Source organism: Triticum urartu, chromosome 4A (genome assembly GCF_056163025.1).
Source record: "Triticum urartu cultivar PI428250 chromosome 4A, HENAU_Tu73, whole genome shotgun sequence".
Taxonomy (NCBI): domain Eukaryota; kingdom Viridiplantae; phylum Streptophyta; class Magnoliopsida; order Poales; family Poaceae; genus Triticum; species Triticum urartu.
In genome coordinates, this window is record NC_141876.1 from 36,894,690 (window position 1) to 36,908,647 (window position 13,958).

Sequence of the window (13,958 nt, forward strand, 5' to 3'; positions counted from 1 at the left end):
AAAGTCTTCAGAAATTCTTCAGAATATCAAAGTCTTCAGTCGAAGAGCTTCATTTTTAGGGGTCGACTTTCTCTGTAAATATCAAACTCCTCATAGACTTATAGACCTGTGTACACTCATAAACACATTAGATCCTTAACCTATAAGTCTTCAATACACCAAAATCACTAAGGGGCACTAGATGCACTTACAGTACGCTTCGACCAGATGGGTCCTGACTGTCAGGCACTTCCTTGCGTGCGAAGATGTAGCTGGTGGGTCCCAGCAGTCAGGGGGGCGAAATACGGTGGCCCGTCCGGTGGGTCCCCGCTGTCAGGTGGAGGAATAATTGTTTTGCACGTAATAAGGAGGCACTTCCTTGCTGCGGCCGTGGACCCAGCTGTCAGCCTCTCCACGTACAGTCCACGTCCGATGGAAGCCGTTCCTTGACCACGTTGACCATGACGCGCCGAGAGCACCAGGGCGGTGGACGACAGCGAGGCCTAGGAAGGGGACGACGCGGAGCCGGGGAAGACGCGGCAGTGGATGCCCACGCATAGAGGAGTACGAGGGTTCACTGGTTCGCTATGGTGTGAGGCTGCCGTCGCCGCAGAATAACAGGGGGTGTGGGTGAGTAGAGGGATGGCCTGGCCAGCAGTGGGAGTAGTAGGGGGCAGTGAGGCCTCCTCCGAATCGCAGCCGGCCACGGGAGGCAGGAGCACGAGGCACGACCGGCGCTGATTTGGGCGGCTGGAGCAAGAAGACCAGAGGTTGAAGAAGCACTACGGCCGTTGGATGGACATCGTACGGTCACTGGAGCTAGAATCGTGAATATTGACTAAGTTGACAAAGCCCTCCGTCCCCGTCAACTTAGTAGGCCCACAAGTCAGCCTGCCACTATACTGGGTCCCAGCTAACAGGGGGAGTATTCATTTTTTTGTGCGTAATAAGGAGGCACTTCCTTGTGTGCGAAGATATAGCTGGTGGGTCCGAGCTGTCAGCGGCGGTAACGTTTTTTTCGCGAAATACAGAGGCCCTTTCGATGGGTCCCTGATGTCAGATGGAGGAATCATTATTTTGCGCGTAATAAGGAGGCATTTCCTTGCGTGCGGCCGTGGACCCAGCTGTCGGCCTCTCCACATAAAGTCCACTTCAGATGCATGTCGATCGTTGAGCACGTTGACCAGGCCGCGCCGAGAGCATCAGGACGGTGGACGACGGCGAGGCCTAGGAAGGGAACGACACGGAGGTAGGGAAGACTCGGCAGTTGTTTCCCATGAGGAGGGGAGTATGATTGTACGAGGGTTTACTGGTTCGTCTGCCGTCGCCGGAGAATAACAGCAGGTGTGGGTGAGTTGAGGGATGGCTAGGCCAGCGATGGGAGTACGGTGGGGCGGTGAGGCCTGCGCGGCAGTAGAGCTGGCCGCGGGGAGGAGGGAGCAGGCAGTCCCGCCGGCGCCTGTTTGAGCGGCTGGAGCAGGAAGAGCAGAGATTGAAGAAGCACGACGGCCGTTGGATGGCCATCCAACAGTCACTGCTTGTGCGTCAACCTTTTTTTAGAAAAGCCTCAAATCTGTGGAAAATAGCATACAGCCCATCTGCCATTATTTCTGATAATTTACAGCCCATTTGCTAATTATTAAGGTTTTTTTGGAGCCCATATTCTTTTTGTTAGCATTACAGCCCATATTGTGGCCACGGTTAAAAAATTATACAAAAATTTGCATATTTCGGTGCGTCTGAACTGTTTTTAATTCCAAAATTTCAACTCACATTCAAACTGATTTTAAAAGTAAATGTATATCAATATAAAATCCAACAAATTCTCCACGCATAAAAATTAATGTAATTTAAAATCTCAAAATGAAAAAAGAAGATATTTGAAACTAATTGTTGGTTTGATGTGTTTTAAAAATGTACAACTCATTTCTCATTACTGATGGGCCATTTTCTCGGCCAGCCGAATGAAGCTCTCCTTGTCTTCAAAGATTTGCAGCCCAACAGGCCTGACAAAGCGACTTACTTGGCAAATCACAAAAAAACTAGGCTGTGGCCGTGGACCAAGCTGTCAGCCTCTCCACATACAGTACTCTTCCGATGAAAGTCAGTCGTTCACCACATTGACCACGCACTACTAGGAAAAGGGCTATAAATAGGATTGATACTAATGACGCACCAGGGAAGCAGTGCGCCACTAGTATATACTAATGGCGCACCCGCTGGTGATACGCCATTAGTGTGGAAGACACTAATGGCGCACCAGAAATGGGGTGCGCCACTAGTGTTAAATATTTTTTTTCCATTTTTCCATACACACTAATGGCGCATCAGACTGGCAGTGCGCCATTACTAGTTCTAACTAGTAATGGCGCACCACACAGACAGTGCGCCATTACTGTAAATTCCCCCCTCCATTTCGATCTCGATCCCCCTCCATATCTCGATCGCTATCACCCTTCATCTCGATCTCGATCCCACCCGCACCCTCTCCCGCTAGCTCCACCGCCGCCAACGACCCACCGCACCCTCCCCCGCTGCACCGCCGCCGACGAGCACCCCCCCGCACCCTCCCCCGCTCCACCACCGCCGACGACCCACCGCACCCTCCCCCGCTCCACCGCCGCCGACGAGCACCCCCCGCACCCTCCCCCGCTCCACCGCCGCCGACGAGCACCCCCCGCACCCTCTCCCGCTAGCTCCACCGCCGCCGACGACCCACACCGCACCCTCCCCCGCTCCACCGCCGCCGACGAGCACCAGCCCCCCGCACCCTCCCCCGCTCCACCACCGCCGACGAGCACCCCCCGCACCCTCCCCGCTCCACCACCGCCGACGACCCAACCGCACCCTCCCCGGCTCCACCGCCGCCGCCGATGATATTTTCAAATAACAAATTTGATGATATTTAAAAAAAATTACTGTTTTTATAAAAAATTATTACTGTTTCATATTCATATTCATTTTCTAAAAAATAATAATAATAAAGTGTAGACTACAATTGTTGTTAAACAACACTTATTATGTTTTTATAAAAAAATATTACTGTTTCATATTCATATTCATTTTTTAAAAAATAATAAAAAAATTCTTACTTATGGCGCACGGGTGGCTAGTGCGCCATTGCTATGAAAAAAAACATTCTAATGGCGCACCGCCGGGGGTGCGCCATTAGTAATCTAAACCCATCCACACCGCGCCGCACCTTCCCCCTCCCTCTCGCCAGACTAGTTTGATTCGTCCCTCTCCCTCCACCGTGCCGCTCCACCGCGTCGCCGCCGCCCACGCGCCCCCGCCGCCTCCCTCTCCCCTTCCTCCCCCTCGAGCGCCGCCTCCCCCCGAGCCCCGCCTCCCCCCTCGAAACCCTAGAAACCCCGCGCCCCCCGCGTCGGCCCCTGCCCACGACCAACCAAGGCGCCCAGGAGGACCACCACCGTCTTCCTCTTCGAGACCGAGGACCCGGACGAGCGCGAACGCCCTCGAGCCATCCCTTCGCCGCCGCCGCCGCCGACCCCGACCCCGACCCCTCCGGCGACCGGCCGCGCCCGCCCAGGTACCTCTCCTTCTTCCTCCTTCCTCCCTCTCCACCCTTCCTCCCCATTCCCTGCCCATGGTCCATAGGAGATATTTGTCATGTCTAATCGATTTTGTTGTTCTGCTATCATAGTGTCTTTGATATATGAAAATCGTACTGTACTGAAACTGTTAGTCCCAAAAACAGTTTACTGAAACTGCTGCCACTCTGCTACTCTGCTTCAGTTAAGACTTGGGAGTTTGTCTGAACTATTGTGTTTGATATAAGTAGAAGTATTAATTGTTGGGAGAAAAACATTTTATAAACACGTATTCACACTCAGTTTAATCTGTATGCTGTTAGCCTGAAATCAGAGTTTTTGTGTCCATATCGTTGTGGCCGCGTCCATTGTGGTCACTGGTCAAGGAAGAATCCTGGGCAGTTTCTTTCGGCCTGCTTCGTATCTCTGAAGACCTCGCCTTTGTTAGCACTGCTGATTAATTTATCTTGAGATATCTAGTGATAAATTTGTCTACGACAAGACGCACGTAGGTGTGCGTATTATATTGATCATCTGACTTTTATTTGCTGCTTTCTGTCATAGATCTTTGCCAGATGACTAGTCTTTGATGGATGACCAGCCAGAAAGACAGACTGCATGTTTCTTTCCGCATATTGCTTTTTTCATCATGTGTGCAGTGCAGTGCATTCTCTGCTTTCTGTTGTTGCAAACTGACCAGCTGATACTCCCAGCATTGAAGCTTCTAGAAGATCCGCGTTTGCGTTCAAACGCAAGTTTGCCAGCATTTTCTTCTATCTTTTGCATGCCGAATTACCGAGTGAAGTGTAGTACCACTGCACCAGATGTGAGACCAGCATGCATGCAGCTTCACAACGCACAACGTGTGTCTGATTACTCTCGTCGATTGGTTCGGTCGAATTGCACTACTGTCGTACAATACATACAGTACATGATATTGCCTCCTCGATCCCTTTCTGTTGCCGCATAGTGCAAAGTAGGCTGGTCGGTGTTCTCTAAAGAATTGGTCGGTTTTGTGGGGGCCTTCCATCTCTCGATATCTATCTACTAGATCCACTGAAACCATTTTGCATTTGTTCGGTATGTAATCTACTGTGCATTGCATCATTGTGTGTCCCCCTTGCCATCCTTACAACACTGGCAGATGCTACTTCGAAAGCTTCTGGATCATCTGTTGATCTGTGTTGTTTCTGAATATTCGTAGTGAATATTTTTAGTATTGCTTTTTTTAAACATGTCAGTATTGCTTTGCATAATGCATAATGTTTTGTTCAAGCTTATGTACAGCAGTACAGTCTCAAATTAACACGATTTGAATTGATGCCTTTCAGCAAGTACTAACAAAGGTGTTGGAAGAAGCTGGGTACACACGGGATTCCACTCTATCATTAGAAGATTTTGTGACGGTACAAAGCTAAACATTGCTTACCTTTCTTATCATAGTTGTAATGATGTGGCAGATTCATCTGAACTGAAAAAAGCATAGTTTTTGTGTTTAGATTCATCTGAATTTAAGAAAAACATAGCTTCTGTGGTTAGATATCTGAATTGAGAAAAAAACATAGCTTTTGCGGTTGTAGTATTATCCAGTGTGCCTACTATGACAAGCCGCGACCCTTCTTCCATCGGCTCCTCCTCCGATACCCCGGCCCATGCATCAAATCCTTTTGGATGTTTTGTAACTAGAATACCAAAGTGTTAGGAATTCTGTCCAAACTGTAGTTTTTAGTATTCTGTCCAAACTGAAAACTGTTAAAAAGACCATGTGTTTTTTGGTCAAAATCTGCATGTAAAACTGAAATAGTCTCCTAGTACTTAACCCACCCAAGCTATGAGGCAAAAATTTCAGTGAACTGTTATGGACAATTGTCAATTTTCTGTAATGATGATGGAACATTATAAAGCATTGTACTCCAGTGTATATGAAGGATACAAAAAAGTTGCTACATAAAAAGAATAGCAGGGATATTTATGTTTTAGTCTTGACTAATTACATGTTTATGTAAAAAAGAATAGCAGGCATATTTTACAACTCCTGTGTGTGTAGTTGCTTGTTTTTACTGTAGTGGTGGCTGCTTTCTTCTTGTATCATAAAAATATCTCTTCTGCTGCTTATCAGAGATGGCGGGAAGCAGCCACCGCCGCTCTGCGACACCGCAGTACGAGTTGGATGCTTCCGAGTTCTTCACTATCATACTTGCGACTTCAGTATCATTCATGACGCAGGTATATAAAATGAGAGATCTCCCCTAGCTTCACCCATCTTATTATGATATCTGTTGTTTGCCTACATCACTCATTGTCCCAAACTGCAGAGGCTGCCTGACAATTTTAAGAACATGCTGATGGGTGAAGATCCGCCAAATAATGTGAAGGTGCGATAGGCCGGCAGCGGGTTTCGCAGGCTGTGGGATGTGGAGTTGATGAGCAAGGAGGGCCACATGTACTTGTCTCGTGGGTGGGAGAAGTTCTACCGTGCCTACGACCTGCGACTGGGGTACTTCCTTCTCTTCAGGTACGACGACGATGCCACCACGCTCATCGTGAAGGTGTTCAACCCAACTATGTGTCGCATGCGCTACACTGAAGATTATGATGCCGGTACGTTCTGCCTCTTCTTATTCCTCTACATTTGGCTTTGTCTCACATTGATTGTTAACGGTCATTGTTGCATTTGGACAGGTAATGGGAGCAGCAGCAGCGATAATGGCTACAGCCAAAGCAGCAACGACCATGGCGGTAGCGAAAGCAGCAGCGACCATGGCTATAACGAAAGCAGCAGCGATTCTGGCAGCAGCATAGACAACAAGAAGGATGATCCGGACTGGAGTGCAGGAGAAGAGGAGCAGAGTGGGGATGAGGAGCTGCAGGATGACCTAGCACTGGTGGTGGCTGACCAAGGGAAGAGGTGGAGGTGGCTGAGGATGACCTAGCGATGGTCGTGCCTGAAGGTGGCCTCGCGATGGTGGTGGTGCCTGACAATGACCACGCACTGGTGGTGGCGCCGGCGATCCCACAGCTGGGCGACATGGCCACGCCAATTCAGGTAGAAGACTACATCCCACTGCCTCCACCGCCTCCACCGCCTCGCCGCTCTTGCCGCATCAGGCTAAGGAAGGAGAAGGAGAAGAACAATGCATGAGAACTGAACAGTGTTGGATGAACAATGTGAAACTTTTGTAATATGTAACGATGGAACTATGTGTTGGCTATGTATGTATATATGATGGAACTTGTGTGTTGGCTATCTATGTATATATGATGGAACTTGTGTGTTGGCTATGATTGTTATATGGATGCTTGTTGTATATCTCATAGGTGAAATAGTGACCTGAGATTAAGAAAAAAAATTAAAAAAATTGTTACTAATGGCGCATTACTGTGTGGTGCGCCATTAATATAGCAAACACTAGTGGCGCACCATGGGCAAAACTAATGGTGCACTGCCTGGTGCGCCATTAGTAAGATATACTAGTGGCGTGCTACTAATGGCGCACTGGTAATGCGCCATTAGTAGGCAAAACCAGTGCGCCATTAGTAGGCTTTTTTCTAGTAGTGACGCCGCACCGAGAGCACCAAGGCGGTGGACGACGGCGAGGCCTAGGAAGGGGACAACACGGAGCCAGGGAAGATGCGGCAGTGGATGCCCACGCAGAGAGGAGTACGAGGGTTCACTGGTTCGGCTGCGGCGTGAGGCTGCCGTCGCCGCAGAATAACAGGGGGTGTGGGTGAGTAGAGGGATACCCTGGCCCGGCGGTGGGAGTAGTAGGGGCGGTGAGGCCTCTGCGGCATCACAGCCGGCCACGAGAGGCAGGAGCACGCGGCACGACCGGCGCTGCTTTGGGCGGCTGGAGCAAGAAGACCAGAGGTTGAAGAAGCACTATGGCCGTTGGATGGACATCGTACGGTCACTGGAGCTAGAATTGTTCATATTGACTAAGTTGACAAAGCCCTCCGTCCTCATCAACTTAGTAGGCCCACAAGTCAGCCTCCCACCATGGTGGGTCCCAGCTAGCAGGGGGAGTATTCATTTTTCAGTGCGTAATAAGGAGGCACTTCCGGTGGGTCCGAGCTGACAGCGGGGGGGGGGGGACATTTTTTCGCGAAATACGGTGGTCCGTCCGGTGGGTCCCAGCAGTCAGGGGCAAACGTTTTTTTGCAAAATACGGTGGCCTGTCCGGTGGGTCCCAGCAGTCAGGGGGAAACGTTTTTTCAGCGAAATACTGCTGGCCCGTCCGGTGGGTCCCTGCTGTCAGGTGGAGGAATAATTATTTTGCGCGTAATAAGGAGGCACTTCCTTGCGGCTGCCATGGACCCAGCAGTCAGCCTCTCCACGTACAGTACTCTTCCGATGGAAGTCGATCGTTGACCACATTGACCACGCCGCGCCGAGAGCACCATGGCGGTGGACGACGGCGAGGCCTAGGAAGGGGGACGACGCGGAGCCAGGGAAGACGCGGTAGTGGATGCCCACGCGGAGAGGAGTACGAGGGTTCACTGGTTCGGCTCTGGTGTGAGGCTGCCGTCGCCATAGAATAACAGGGGGAGTGGGTGAGTGGAGGGATGGCCTGGCCAGCGGTGGGAGTAGTATGGGGACGGTGAGGCCTCCACGGCAGCACAACCGGCCACGGGAGGCAGGAGCATGCGGCACGACCGGCGCTGCTTTGGGCGGCTGGGGCAAGAAGACCAGAGGTTGAAGAAGCACTACGGCCGTTGGATGGACATCGTTGACCACGCCACGCCGAGAGCACCAGGGCGGTGGACGACGGCGAGGCCTACGAAGGGAACGACACGGAGCCGGGGAAGACACGGCAGTGGCTGCCCACGCGGTGGAGAGTACGAGGGTTGACTGGTTCGGCTGCCGTCGCCGGAAAATAACAGGAGGTGTGGGTGAGTAGAGGGATAGACAGGCCAGGGATGCGAGGATGATGGGGCCGTGAGGCCTTCCCGGCAGCACTGCCGGCCACGGGAGGCGGGAGCAGGCGGTTCCGACGGCGCTGGTTTGGGCGGCTGGGGCAGGAAGATCAGAGACTGAAGAAGCACGATTGCTGTTAGATTGACATCTAACGGTCTGACGCTGGTAGAGTCGATTGTTGACTAAGTTTCTTTTTTGATAAACCTTGTGTACTCATTGTCGGTGTCAAAACCGGCGGATCTCGGGTAGGGGATCCCGAACTGTGCATCTAGGCGGATGGTAACAGGAGACAAGGGACACGATGTTTTTACCCAGGTTCGGGCCCTCTCGATGGAGGTAGAACCCTACTCCTGCTTGATTAATATTCATGATATGGGTAGTACAAGAGTAGATCTACCACAAGATCAAGGAGGCTAAACCCTAGAAGCTAGCCTATGGTATGATTGTTGTTCGTCCTACGGACTAAAACCCTCCGGTTTATATAGACACCGGAGAGGGCTAGGGTTACACAGAGTCGGTTACAATGGTAGGAGATCTACATATCCGTATCGCCAAGCTTGCCTTCCACGCCAAGGAAAGTCCCTTCCGAACACGGGATGAAGTCTTCAATCTTGTATCTTCATAGTCCAGGAGTCCGGCTGAAGGTATAGTCCGGCTATCCGGACACCCCCTAATCCAGGACTCCCTCAGTAGCCCCTGAACCAGGCTTCAATGACGACGAGTCCGGCGCGCAGATTGTCTTCGGCATTGCAAGGCGGGTTCCTCCTCCAAGTACTTCATAGAAGATTTTAAACACAAAGGATAGTGTCCGGCTCTGCAAAATAAGTTTCCACATATTGCCATAGAGAGAATAATATTTACACAATTCTAATCTGCTGACATATTCCGTAGCGTGTCATCACACCGCGGCCAAGCCTTTATTCGAATCATTTTTACTACCCCACCGCAGCGTGTCGCGAGGCGGTTTCCTTGGCACGTCTTGTCGAAGCAGAGATCGTGTCCCCTTATTCCAGGATTCTCATCAATACGGGCGTGGGTAACCCAACCGCGCCATTGATTACGGTGCTTGGGAGATAAGCGAGTTTTATCAGGCTGGTGGGAACGCATAGTCGCATCCACCCATATAAGGGGATAAGAATCCACCTTTTTCATCCACGCCTTCTTCCTCCTTTGCTCATCCATTTCCGCGCACTCGAGCTCCAGCGCCCAAGTCCGCACTCCCCACCTCAACCTTCTCCAGCCATGTCCGGAGCGGGAGGCAAGTGGATGATCTCCTCCATCACAGAGGGACACATCAAAAAACTAAGGAAGGCTGGATACTTGTCTAACGACATCGCGCATCGGCTTCCCGAAGAGGGGCAGCTCCTCCCCACCCCAAGGCCCCATGAGAGGGTAGTGTTCCTTCCCCACTTCCTCCGCGGACTGGGCATTCCTCTCCACCCATTCGTCCGGGGGCTCATGTTCTACTTTGGCCTGGATTTCCATGATCTGGCCCCGAACTTCATCCTCAACATCTCGGCGTTTATCGTCGTGTGCGAGGCTTTCCTCTGCATCCGCCCCCATTTTGGCCTATGGCTCAAGACTTTCAATGTCAAGCCAAAGGTGGTGCGTGGCAACCAAGCGGAGTGCAGAGGCGCCATGGCGGGCAAGATGCCCAACGTCCTATGGCTCGAGGGCTCCTTCGTGGAGACCCTAAAGGGGTGGCAATCGGGGTGGTTTTACATCACCGAGCCGCGCGACCCTGAATGAGTCGCAGCCCCCGAGTTCCGATCCGGACCCCCTACGCGGCTCACGTCCTGGAAAGAGACGGGCCTGTCGTGGGGCAACAAAGGAGAGGTGACTGGACTGCAAACATGCATCCAAACCCTGGTGAACAAGCAGCTCAAACTTGTCAACGTAGTCCAGGTTATGCTCATCCGCCGGATCCTCCCGTGTCAACAACGGGCTTTCAACCTGTGGGAGTTCGACCCAGCGCAGCACCGAACTCTGAGCAGGCTCTTTGACACATCGTACGAAGATGCCTGGAAGGTGCTATTCAAGGGCGCCGAGGCTCCCGCATCCGCTACCGAGGATCACGGATTCAGCACGCAGCGTCACGCTAGTGCGGTAAGCTATTTTTACCTTTTACAGGGTATTAGTTTTCCATAGTTTGACTCTATGCGGGATCTAAGCTCCCTTACCTTTGACAGGATTGGCAGGCGAAGTCCGGACAGATCAACTGTCCGACTCCTTTGCCCGAAGACCCAGCCGATGCTCGCTTGGCGAAGCTGCTGGTTCTGGCACCCTATGTGGGCCGGAGAAGAAGGCCAAGAAGAAGGCCACGGGGACTCGGAAGAGTGCCCGGCGCCAGGAGGTGTCGGAATCATCATCCGACGACTCCGAGACACACTCCTCCCGTGAAGACGAGGAGGAGGAAGAAGAAACCTCTCCCCCTCCAGCGGGGGGGAGGAAAGAAAAGGAAGGCCGCCCCAACTGGGGAGGCCGAAGGGTCCAAGAGGGGGAAGACCCTTCCTCCGGACTACTCCACCAACGCCGACGACGGCGAAGAGGAGTGGCCGCACAGGGCCAAGCCCCTGGCGAAATCGTAAGTATTCGGACACCAGAATAATTCATAGTGTTCCTTTCTTGCACAGCTCCTTCTTACGCCGAATATGACTATGCAGTCCCGCCCGGGCCGGGCTCGATGAGTCGTCGAGCGGCTCCCTGGATTCGTTGGACATGAATTCACTTTCGCCCGCTACCTCCCCCCACCCTACGGACGACGCCGAGGTGCTGTACCAACAGGTGCCAAGCCAGGAGGAGGTGGTCCTGGAGGCGCCGCAAGGCGACCTCCCGGACTCCAGGCGCAAAGGGGATAGATCCCCCAAGGGCTCCGAGTCTGGCTTTGAGCCAGACTCCGCGCCGGAACCTTCAACGGTTCCGGACTCCGGTAGGCAGCCTCCTTCTAAGAGGAGCAAGCCTACCGAGCCGGTGACCTCCGTCCAACCGGAGGTACTGGACAATTTGCTGGAGGTGCTTAACGGCGCCTCCATCGACGAGGAGCACAGCACTATTATGAGTGCGGTGTTCTAGAAGGTTCAGTCCGCCAAGAGCGGACTGACTGAAGCGTGTGCCAGCCTTCTAACAGTCTTTGAGGTATGTAAAAGATATGTAAAAATATTGCCGCATAGACAGTAGCCCCTGATGCTCTGTTTGGCGTTCGGAATGAAAAGCCGAATAGAGGATCTAATAATATTCGCAGGAGTCTAACGTAATTAAGTCAATATGCGTATGCAGGCTTCGCTGCTGGCGTCCGCCGCACTGACTGCGGAGGTGGACACGCTGAAGCAGAACCTCGAGCAGTTCGAGCAAGAGCTCGGGCTTGCCAAGAAGCAGCTCGAGGACAAGGAAGGTAAGAAATACCTTATTGAAATATATAAAAGGTGCAATTGCATAAAATGACAGGATTAACGTGGCTATTGTAGGGGCCATGACTGAGGTGGCGACCCTTAAGCAAGCGCTGTCCGAGGCCGAGAAGAGGGCGGCCATGGAGCGCACCGAGCGGGAGAAGTATGAGGCGCAGGTTGGCGAGGTGCGGCAAGAGCTCCAGGCTCTCATGAAAAAACATGAGAGTTTGGAGCTTGACTCAAAGACGCGAGCGTCCAAGCTTGTGGCGGCCATGGAAAATGCCAAGTCTGCCAAGGCTGAAGCCCAGAAGGCCCTCCAGGAGGTGGCCGCGATGAAAAAGATAGTGGCGGGTAAGGCATTCTTTATGCAAAGCAAACATGTAAAATTGAGTTACTTGTTACTTACCCGAAATCGGAGCTCTCCAAGAGCATTCGAAGATTTGCCCCGTAGCGTGTCCGATGCCGCCGCATTCTACCGAGCCGAGGAGGGCAGCTCGATGGAGAAGGTGTTCTGGTCTCAGTATGCTGAGGCCGGATACCCCGTGCCCTTGAGCGACCAGCTGAAGCAACTGGTCGAGCTCCACAAGGTGGCCGAACAGGCCATGAAGGGCCTCATAGTTCGGCTGTGGCCTGGAGAGGCTCTGCCTGGGAGCTACTTTGGGCTGGTGCGGCGGCTGGTGGAGGCCTGTCCAAGGCTCGAAGTCATCAAGCGCTCCGTCTGCATCGAAGGTGCTCGTAGGGCCCTTGCCCGCGCTAAGGTGCACTGGGGCAAGTTGGATGCTGAGAAGCTTGTGAAGGACGGGCCACCGCCGGGGAAAGAGCATCGCAAGCCCGAGATGTATTATGAGGGCGTTCTGAAGGGTGCCCGCCTTATGGCGGATGAATGTTCCAGGGATGTAATTTTTGAGTAAACTCGCTCGTTTTGTCCTGTGCGCTGAAAACTTGTTCATATGCGCTAAGCAATGCTTTTTCTGAATTTAAAATATTACCTTCTGTGCGGCCGTTTATCAAATTTGAGAGATGGTGAGTCGTCGTCTTCTGCCCCCATGCCACTAGTGCTGGGGTGTTCGGGATAAACCTGAGCGCTCTTTTTCCCATTTTGGGTCCTTCGAGGGAGGCGCTCAGCACAGCGAACAAGGCAATCAGACTATAATGCTTAAACACTCTCACTTAGCCATAGAATTCTATAATTTTAAATTTCGGCGAAGCCCCTAGTATTCGGAAGACCGAGTTCAGGGCGCTATCCACGCCTAGGCTGGACAAAGCCGACTCCTCGCTCTAAGCGGCATAAGTCTTTAGGGACTCGAAAAACCTCTCAAACAGCGACCAGCTCTCGCTTTATCATGACAGTCAGTTTTAGCTTTCTCTACTGAGGTGCTTAGCCCAGCTCAACTGGGGCACAATCGCAGTAGTTCTCCTAGTGCTACCTTAGCCGATATAATGGAACGTAAGGCACCAAAACATAGGAGCCGGGCAAACCCAACTATTGACCCAAGACATGATTCAGAGCCGATGCATATAATGCTATAAGTTCGGGGTGCCGCACTTGTGAAAGTGTTCGGACTTCTCACACCAGATTGTGGGGTACTTAAGCCCCTGGCGTATTGGCCATACCAAAGTGTACGGGTGCAACATGTCATTATTGAACATATATTCGTAAAAAGATTAATGCAAAAATAGACAAAAGCTATGCATTGTTTATTAAAAAAGCTGCGATCAAAGCAGAACGATACAAATAACGCGATAAGCAAAAGGTTGGACTATTTAACATGTCCTTTCCAGGGGCAGGCTGCGGAATGGTATGCGAAACAGGTATACTGCTTGTGATAGAGACCACCTGGGAGTTCCATAGTACGGTGTAACTTTCTGCTTCCCTGGTTCTTGCATCGTTTGTGCGGCAATTGTACTGCCGGACAGGCCTTCCAAAGAATGGAGTCCCGAAAGTAAGAGAAAATTAAAAAATCGGCAGCCCCTAGTGCGGTTTAAGCCGTGTTTCAGACATGCCATGATGGTGCCCCTCTCCCTGTGCCCATGGTATTTCCAGAGCATAGTTATGTACGCGATGAACTAGTTTCGCAATTTCGCGAGGGCTGGGGTTGGGGCCGCATTGCTACGCTTGCTCGGAAC